Below are 8,054 nucleotides of genomic sequence, written 5' to 3'. Positions count from 1 at the left end.
CCCTGCTCCCCAGCCCTCAGCCACAGGAACCACTGTCCTCTGCTTCCCCCTCTGGCCCCACCAACTCTTTCTCTCGTTTCTGGGTCCCTCGCCCCAGGGGCCAGACACGGGGTCCCACTCACCACAATGCTCTCCACGAGGGCCGCTTTGGAGACGTGGGGCTCCAGAGTGTTCAGCCCCTGCTGCTGTGCCAAGAAGCACAGACGTGGGACACTTCGGAGGAAGCGGAGCTGTTTGGCCATCAACTAGGAGTGGGGTGGGGGGAGAGAGACAGTTAGGTAGGGACCTCCCCAACCCACCTACACCAGCTCCATGGCTCAGGAACCCCATGGAGTTGGACAGGGAAAGCCGCCCCGCTTCCCGAAACCAGTGTCGCCCTGCACAGACTGGGGTTGTAACTGGGACAGTGTCTGTGGGGAGCGGACACCTTGGCCTGCGTGAGACAAATGCCCCCCACTTTGGGGTGCCAGGTAACAAGGGAGCAGTTCCCCATTGGGGTGATGGATTCTCTGGGACAAGACCCCTGTGTGGGTGGGGATGGAAGAAGGGGCAGGGCAGACTCAGGGCAGCGCAGCTGTAAGATTTTGTACCTCAGCTCTGCCCTGGAGGTGCTCCTGGATGACCCTGATGGTGTCTTGTTCAGGGACACCTCCTCCTCCTCCTTCTCTTCTTCCTCCTCCTCAGCCCACTGCTGCTGGGCACTGGGGTCTCTGCACCAGGGAGAGCAGGAGAAAGGACAATCCCTGCTGCCACTGGGGATGCAGTGTAGAGAAATGGCTCAATGTCCCCATCCTCAACAAGGAGCCCCATGGCACAGAGGGCCGCACCTGCCCCTCCCAGAGACACCCTCAGGCCTATCAGCCTCAGGGCCCCGTGGCCGTCAGCCCCCAACATCATCAGGAGGCTGGGCTCCCGGACTCTGCCCAGCATCCCCTGCTACAGGGTGCAGCTGTGCCACCCCACTGGTGTTAGTGGGGCTCCCATGTCTCAGTCCTGGCGTCTTGGTGACCCAATGGGTACAGGGTGTTATTAGTCCCCTACTGCCCCCATCCTTCCCCTGTCCCTGGGTCTCCCCTCACCTGCACAGAGGGAGCCTTCAGCCTCAGGGCTGTCAGACCCCACAGAGGAGGTGCTGGCCCCTCAGGAGTAGGCAGAGCTGCCGGTCCCCATGCTGGAGCCGCCCAGCTCCTGCTCGGCTGGCTGGGGGCTCCTCGGTGGCCAGGCTGGTGGATAGCTCCTGCTGGGCCCTGGGGCTGGGCTCCTGGCTCCTCTGCTTCCTGGAAAGGAAGCCGCAGAGCCACCTTGCCCGGCTCCTGCCCTCGCCTGGGTCCCTCCTACATAGCATCACCCGGGGCCACCTCCATTTGGGACCAGAAGGTGCCTCAGGGCCTGCTAAGGGAGCTGGTCTTTTCCTCTTCCTCCAGAAGGTCAGGGAGCTTCTCCGCTTTGCCTGCCCACTGGCCTCTTCCTCGCCCGTGGGGACAGAGGGGCCACTCTCCTCCTGGGCAAGATGGACACTGCTCCCTACAGGCTCCAGAGCCACCTGCCCAGCCTTCCTCCTCAGCATCCGCTTCCACCGCTCCATCCTGGAACTGAGTGGGGAGCAGCCATGAGTCTGGGCTCAAGGCAGCTCTCATTAATGGGCCTGCCTGCTCCCCTGCCTACGTCCCCTCTGCTGAGGCAATTCCTCCTCCCCACACACCCCACCCCAGGGCAGGGGGGCTGCCGTCCACACGCACTGGCAGCAGCTCACAGCACAGGCTGCTCCCAATGTTCCCCCTCACCCAATAGGGCCCTGTGAAACTGGGAGAGTCTCATTCTTTCAGAGCAATGGGGCTCTCCGTTAGTTTGGACAAACCGCTCCCTCCACCCCAGTAGACCCCGCTCCCTCCCAGGCCAGAGAAAGAGCGGAACCCGGATAGTCCTAAATGAAAGTTCGTTCACACGGTGCCAATCCCAGGAGGGAGGAGTCGCCCTCAGTTCCCACTGATTTCACTGCTTGCCATTGTGGGTGTTCAGCACCTGGCAGGTTCTGCCCTCCCGAAAGACTCTCGACGTTGGGAACAATCTCCTGCAAGGGAAAGGCTGGGAGCCCTATTGCTGGGCCATTCCCACCCCACTGGCGATGGCTCTGGAGACCTCCACTCACTTGCTCTAGATGAGATGGAGCTGGATGGCAGATGCTCTCTTCCTCAATCTCCTCCACCCAGGTGGGCTGGAAAGGGTGCTGCACAATGCCCTGCCAGTAGGGTAGAGGTAGAAGCCAGGAGACCGAAAGTGGCTGTGAAAACAAGACAATGTTTTATTGCCAGGAATGGATAAATTCAGCCTAGCAACTGGGGTTCACAACACTCACCTACGGCCAGCAGGACACCCCCCATCTCCAGGTCTCCTAGCACCTCACGCACATTCCTGAAGCGTGACGGCCCAAGGGCTCTAGGGCATTTCTTCAGAGGTGTCTCCACTGTCGTCGTCTTTGCTGTTGTCATGTTCCATTCTATAGGAGTTTATAAAAATATGCTAATGAGTGTGAATATAATGTAACTGCAGCATGCTTCATGCAAAAGGTCTCTTGTAAGGTATCATTACAAGGCTTATAATCTACTGAGTGTGGTCATCCTATTTGTATAAATGTATCACTTTTGTATCTGTATCTGAGTGGAAGGAACAAATGGGGCAGCCATCGTGAGAAATCCACTAGCTACCACCTGAGCTGGAACAAAGGCTGGACCAGGGAAAGGAGTGTGAGGAGGGCTCCAGGGAGGCATGGCAAGGCCCAGCCCAGCCCAGCCAGTGGCTCCTCCAGTCCGTTCCCGACTGAGCGGCTCCCTTCGGCCTGGCCGTCCGCCCCTGCCTGGCCCCAGCTGAGTACCCCAGGCCCAGCCCGGTCCCAGCCTGGCCACGGCTGTTTTGACCATATATGGCCTGTGACGTTATGGGTGTAATATAATCTCTCATTGGAAGGCGACAGGGCCAGAAAGAGTTAATTAACTCACAGACTGACTTAACCCTTTAAAGACTGGTTAGGAAGATATGTAAAAATCCACCCACTTTCCTTTTGAAAGAGCCCGTGTGGATAGCTTTGAAAAGGTCTCAGATGGAGTAAGGGCTGTTAAGAAAGTTGAGCAGCTCTATAAGCAAGTGGCTGTGTTTGGCCAGCTGGTTGGGAAGACAATGGTGTTGGAACAGGAATGTCTCCATTCTGATTCTTTAAGTGAGCAGTCTGTGCTTCTGTGTTGATGCAAATTACTTGGCTGGCAGGAGAAGACTTGCTAATGGCTGTTAGCAAAGAGAGCCCACCCCATCAGCCAGTAAATTCTGTTAAGCAAGAAAAATCAGGGTTTGATCCTTCAGAACAAGGAGGAAGTTTGCAAAGGAAGCCACAGGTTCATGGGTGGCAAGTCTGTAGAAATTTTGGTGGTGCTCAGAACCCGCCCCCCAACTCTGCCCCCACCTGCCTAAGGCTCTGAGAGGGGTCTCGGCGGGGGAGGTCTGGGGTGCAGATCCTGGGCTGGGGATTAGGGTCCAGGGTGCAGGCTTTGGGATGGAGTTTGGGTGCTGGGTGCAGGCTCTGGGCTGGGGCAGGGGGTGGGTGTGCAGGAGGGGGTGAAGGGTGCAGGCTTTGGGACGGAGTTTGGGGTTGGGAAGGGGTGTGTGGGAAGGGGGTGCACCTTCTGGGAAGGAGTTTGGGGATAGGAGGGAGTACAGGGGTGAGGGCTGTGGAGCTGAGGATGAGGATTCATGATGTGGGGGCTCAGGACTGGGTCAGAGGATTAGGGTGCAGGGGGATGAGGTTTGGGGCTGAGGTTGAGGAGTTCATGCTGCAGGGGCGCTCAGGGATGGGGCTGAGGATTAGGGTGCAGGGGATGAGGTTGGGGCTCTGGATTTGGGTGTGGGGGGATGAGGGCTCTGGCTGGGGTTGAGGATTAGGGTGCGTGGGGATGAGGGCTCCGGCTCGGGCTGAGGATTAGGGTGTGGGGGGATGATGGCTTTGGCTGGGGTTGAGGATTAGGGTGCAGGGGGATGAGGGCTCCGGCTCGGGCTGAGGGTTTGGGGCTTTGGAGGCTCAGGGTAGGGCCGGGGCCCTATCCAGGCAGGGCCGGGGAGAGACCCAGCTCCAAATATTGCTGGAGCAGGGCACCCGGCCCCTGAATATTCCTGGAGCCCGGGCACCTGGGTGTATATAACCTGCCGCCTATGCAGGTTAACCCTAAAAGGCGCAAACCCCAATGGTATTGAGCCAAAGGTGTGGCATGATGACAAAAATGATTGTAGGTGGACCCTTGCAATGAATTTGTTGTTATCGCTAATGGTAATTTTGTAACTAATGTGTTGCTATTACCAAGAACTGTAAAAATGTTCCAGCTAAGGTGACCAGATGTCCCCATTTTATAGGGACAGTCCCAATATTTGGGGCTTTTTCTTATATAGGCTCCTATTCGCCCCACGCCCTGTCCTGATTTTCACACTTGCCGTCTGGTCACCCACATGTGTGGGTCCCAGCTGCTCCTGCTCCCCTCACTGAAGCAGGTGTGCAGGGTTACTGCCCTGGGAACTGCAGGGCATCAGTGGACATGGGGCTGGCTGGAGGCAGGGCAGGGGCTGACTGGAGGTAGGGTCTGGCTGCAGGCAGGGCAACGGGTGCAGGGCTGGTGCGGGCAGGACAGAGTGTGCGGCAGGGGCGGGCAGGAGACAGGCTGGCTGAGGGCAGGGAGTGCGGGGCTGGCTGGAGACCGGGGCTGGAGGCAGGGCAGGGAATGCGGGGCTGGCTGGAGACGGGCCGGTCAGGCAGGGCTGGTGCAGGCAGGGGCTGGCTGCGGACAGGGGCTGGCTGCGGACAGGGGGTGCAGCCCACCCTGTACGGTGGTTGCCCCCTCTTCCTCCCTCCCCCACCAGGGTAGCAGCAGCAGCCCGGGCTCAGGGGCTATTTAAAGGGCCCAGGGCTCCCCTGCTTCTACCGCCCCAGCCCTTTAAATAGCCGCCAAAGCTGCACCACTTCCCCAGAGCTCCCAGGCCCTTTAAATACCCCCGCCCGGGAAGCCGTGTTATACCAATATAATAAAACCAACAGGATCTAATTAAGAGGATAAGGCAAAGATTCCACATTTATTGTAAATAACATAACAAAACAACAGACAACAGTAAACAACGTTGTTTTACTACTTATTTCTATCACTACTTATTCCTTATACACACACACACACACACACACACACACACACATATATTCATTCACACAATCATTCATTCAGGTTCTGTACAGATGTTATAGTTACCAGCCTAGACATTGCTCATGCCAAGTTACTGGCCAGGTATCTTGGTCATGAGGATGGAGCCAAGTCTGTGTCAGATGCATTTGATGCTCCTGGAGGCTGGCAGCAGAACCATAGACTCAGGCTGTGGCTACACTTAGCGCTTCAAAGCGCTGCTGTGGTAGTGCTGCGCGGCAGCGCTTTGAGCGCTAAGTGTAGTCAAAGCACCAGCGCTGGGAGAAAGCTCTCCTGCGCTGTCCATCTCCACCTCCCTGTGGGGAATAATGGACAGCGCTGGGAGCCGCGCTCCCAGCGCTGGGGCTGACCACACTGGCGCTTTGCAGCGCCGCAATTTGCAGCGCTGGACAGGGTGTGTGTTCACACCCTGCTGCAGCGCTGCAAATTTGTAAGTGTAGCCAAGCCCTCAAAGTCCTCAGTCTTTAGAGTCCAGTTTGATAGGACTGTATTCCTATGTCAGTCCATGAGACTTGCTTCATTTTGCTGTTGCTAAATCAATCAGCAGGTGGCTGGCTCCATTCTGTCAGATGCTTGTTTTCCTTCCTTTGAGGTACTGGGGTCATCTGGTTGATCCCACTTGACACCTTCTTCAGCCGACACTGAATTCTTCAGGCTGGTAACTCCTAACCATTCATTCATTGTTTAAACTAGGCATGCATTCACATACATTCTCTATCTTAATTACATCTAGTTCACTGTCTTTTTACCTTTAGGGTGTTACCAATTTATGTGACCCTCCCTGTCTTTTAACAAGCAAAGATAAAGTGAGATGAAAACTTACAGAGGGTGGGGATCTCTATTTATACACTATAACAGCTACTGTTTTGGCTTACTTAGAGATAATTAATGTTTAACAAGTTTTATACAAAGTATTTCTTTGAGCTTAACAAGTTTTATACCAAGTATCTCTTTGAGCAGGCTTCACACAGATACAGCTGGTGGCTTGCAGGTTAGAGGCTAAATGTTGGGAATCACAAATTTACTTCTAACATAAACCTTAAGTTATAAAGTATTAATTAATAATAAATTAATAAATCATTTCTTTTATAAACCATGTTTAATATAAACCTTCTTTAATATCCCTACAGCCGGGCCACCCCGGTACAGCGCACCGGCTCTTGCCAGTACACTGTACTGGGGCTTGGGCACAGGGCCCTCTAGGGGCGGGGCCCAATTCAGGGGAATTGGTTGAATTGGCCTAAAGCTGGCCCTGCTGGCAGCTCCAGCCTTTTTATAGGCAGAGGCTGGCTGGTGTGTCACACAATCTCTTTATTACTCGCCTGAGATGGGTCACCTGTTACTTGTGGCTCTGAATATGCATATAAGGAAAAATCCCAAAGGTCTGACCATCTATGGCCATCAGGTACCAGTGATATGGAAGTGCCATCACCACAGCGGTGACCATAAAGTCAGGTGTTTTGACCACCTATGGCCTGTGATGTTATGGGCGTAATATAATATCTTATTCAGCCAATCACTCAGACAAAGAAGTTGTTTATATCTGCAGAAGATAATGCTGCCTGCTTCTTGTTTACACTTCTCTGCACGAGATGTCACTATTGTTTCATTGGCAATGGAGTGTGATGTCACAGACTGTGTACATCATCATGTAATGACTGACTGCACCCACCACTTTTAAACCACTTGGTTTGCACCCATGCCCTTAATCCTGTCCTAAAATTACCTTTTCATGTCACTAAGCTCTCTTGTTGCTGTGGGGTACTGTAGGTGTGAGGCAGGGCGGGTTGGGAGAAGAAATATTCTTTATCTGAAGAAGTGATCTGTATGAGGAAAACATTTGAAAACTTGTTTACTGAGTAATGTGAGTTCTTCACTCTACTTGATAGCATTTCTCTGCTTGTAACATGAACTTGTGAACACCACATCCAAGCAATTCCAAAATTCCAGGAATATTCTAGGCATCAGTGAGCAGAACTGTATTGGTTTTGGTGAAAATTGGAATGGGAAATAGACCAGTCATGCTTAAGTTAGGTTTGGCGCCTAACTCCTATTGAAATCAGTAGGTGTTATGCACCTAATCTGCTGGTGCAATTTTCAAAAGCACCTTTAAGCATCTGTTTGCATCTTAAGCACCTAAATATCTTTGAAACACTGGTCCTTCATCTCTGCCTCAGTTCCCCATCTATAAATGGAGGTTAATAATACTTTATCCTACTGTTTGCCTATCTTGTCTATTTGTTTAGATTGTATTTGAGGCACGGGACAATCTCTTACTATGTTTTGTAATGGGACCCTGAATTTTGGTTGGGACATCTAAACACTACCATAAAACAAAAAATGATCAGCCCCATAATATAAAGGCCCACCAATGATCTATTTTTCAGGGCAAGTCACAGGCCCAGCTGCCTCAGAGGAAAGTCTGAGAAACACAATATCAAACAATTATGGATTAACCTGCCCATAGGAGAAGTTTCTTCCTGACCCCTATCAGTTGGTGGTAGGCTTATATCCTGAAGCATAAGGATTTATATCCCTTCTACATTTTGTATACCAGCGAAGTTTGGATGATATGGTCCATATAAATGTCTAATCCTTTTCTGAATCAGCAGCGTCTCACCCAGGAAACTCAACGCCAATATCCTGAGGAGAGAGAGAGACACACACAATCAGACAGAGACTGAGGCTTCCCCACCTTTAGCAACAACTTACACCCCCTCCACACAGACGCATGTCCTGATTTTATTTGCCCCCATTTTAATACAGCCCCGACCCTGCCCCCCCCCCCCGGCCTAGAGACAGTGAGTGAGGGCGGGGGAGGGAGGG

The 8,054-nt window shown here is 53.1% G+C and overlaps 1 long non-coding RNA gene across 1 annotated transcript; it reads right to left on the bottom strand.

Annotated features, from left to right (window-relative positions):
* Positions 1-2,255: 2,255 nt before the first annotated feature.
* LOC120385037 lies at positions 2,256-7,013 on the bottom strand. Its single transcript, XR_005589226.1, has 3 exons — positions 6,955-7,013; positions 2,357-2,497; positions 2,256-2,281 (listed from the first exon to the last, which is right to left on the bottom strand). It is a non-coding gene; the product is annotated as an uncharacterized LOC120385037 (long non-coding RNA).
* Between the last annotated feature and the right edge of the window lie 1,041 nt (positions 7,014-8,054).

Source organism: Mauremys reevesii, linkage group 17 (assembly GCF_016161935.1).
Source record: "Mauremys reevesii isolate NIE-2019 linkage group 17, ASM1616193v1, whole genome shotgun sequence".
Lineage (NCBI taxonomy): Eukaryota > Metazoa > Chordata > Testudines > Geoemydidae > Mauremys > Mauremys reevesii.
This window is presented reverse-complemented; position numbering and strand designations above follow the sequence as displayed.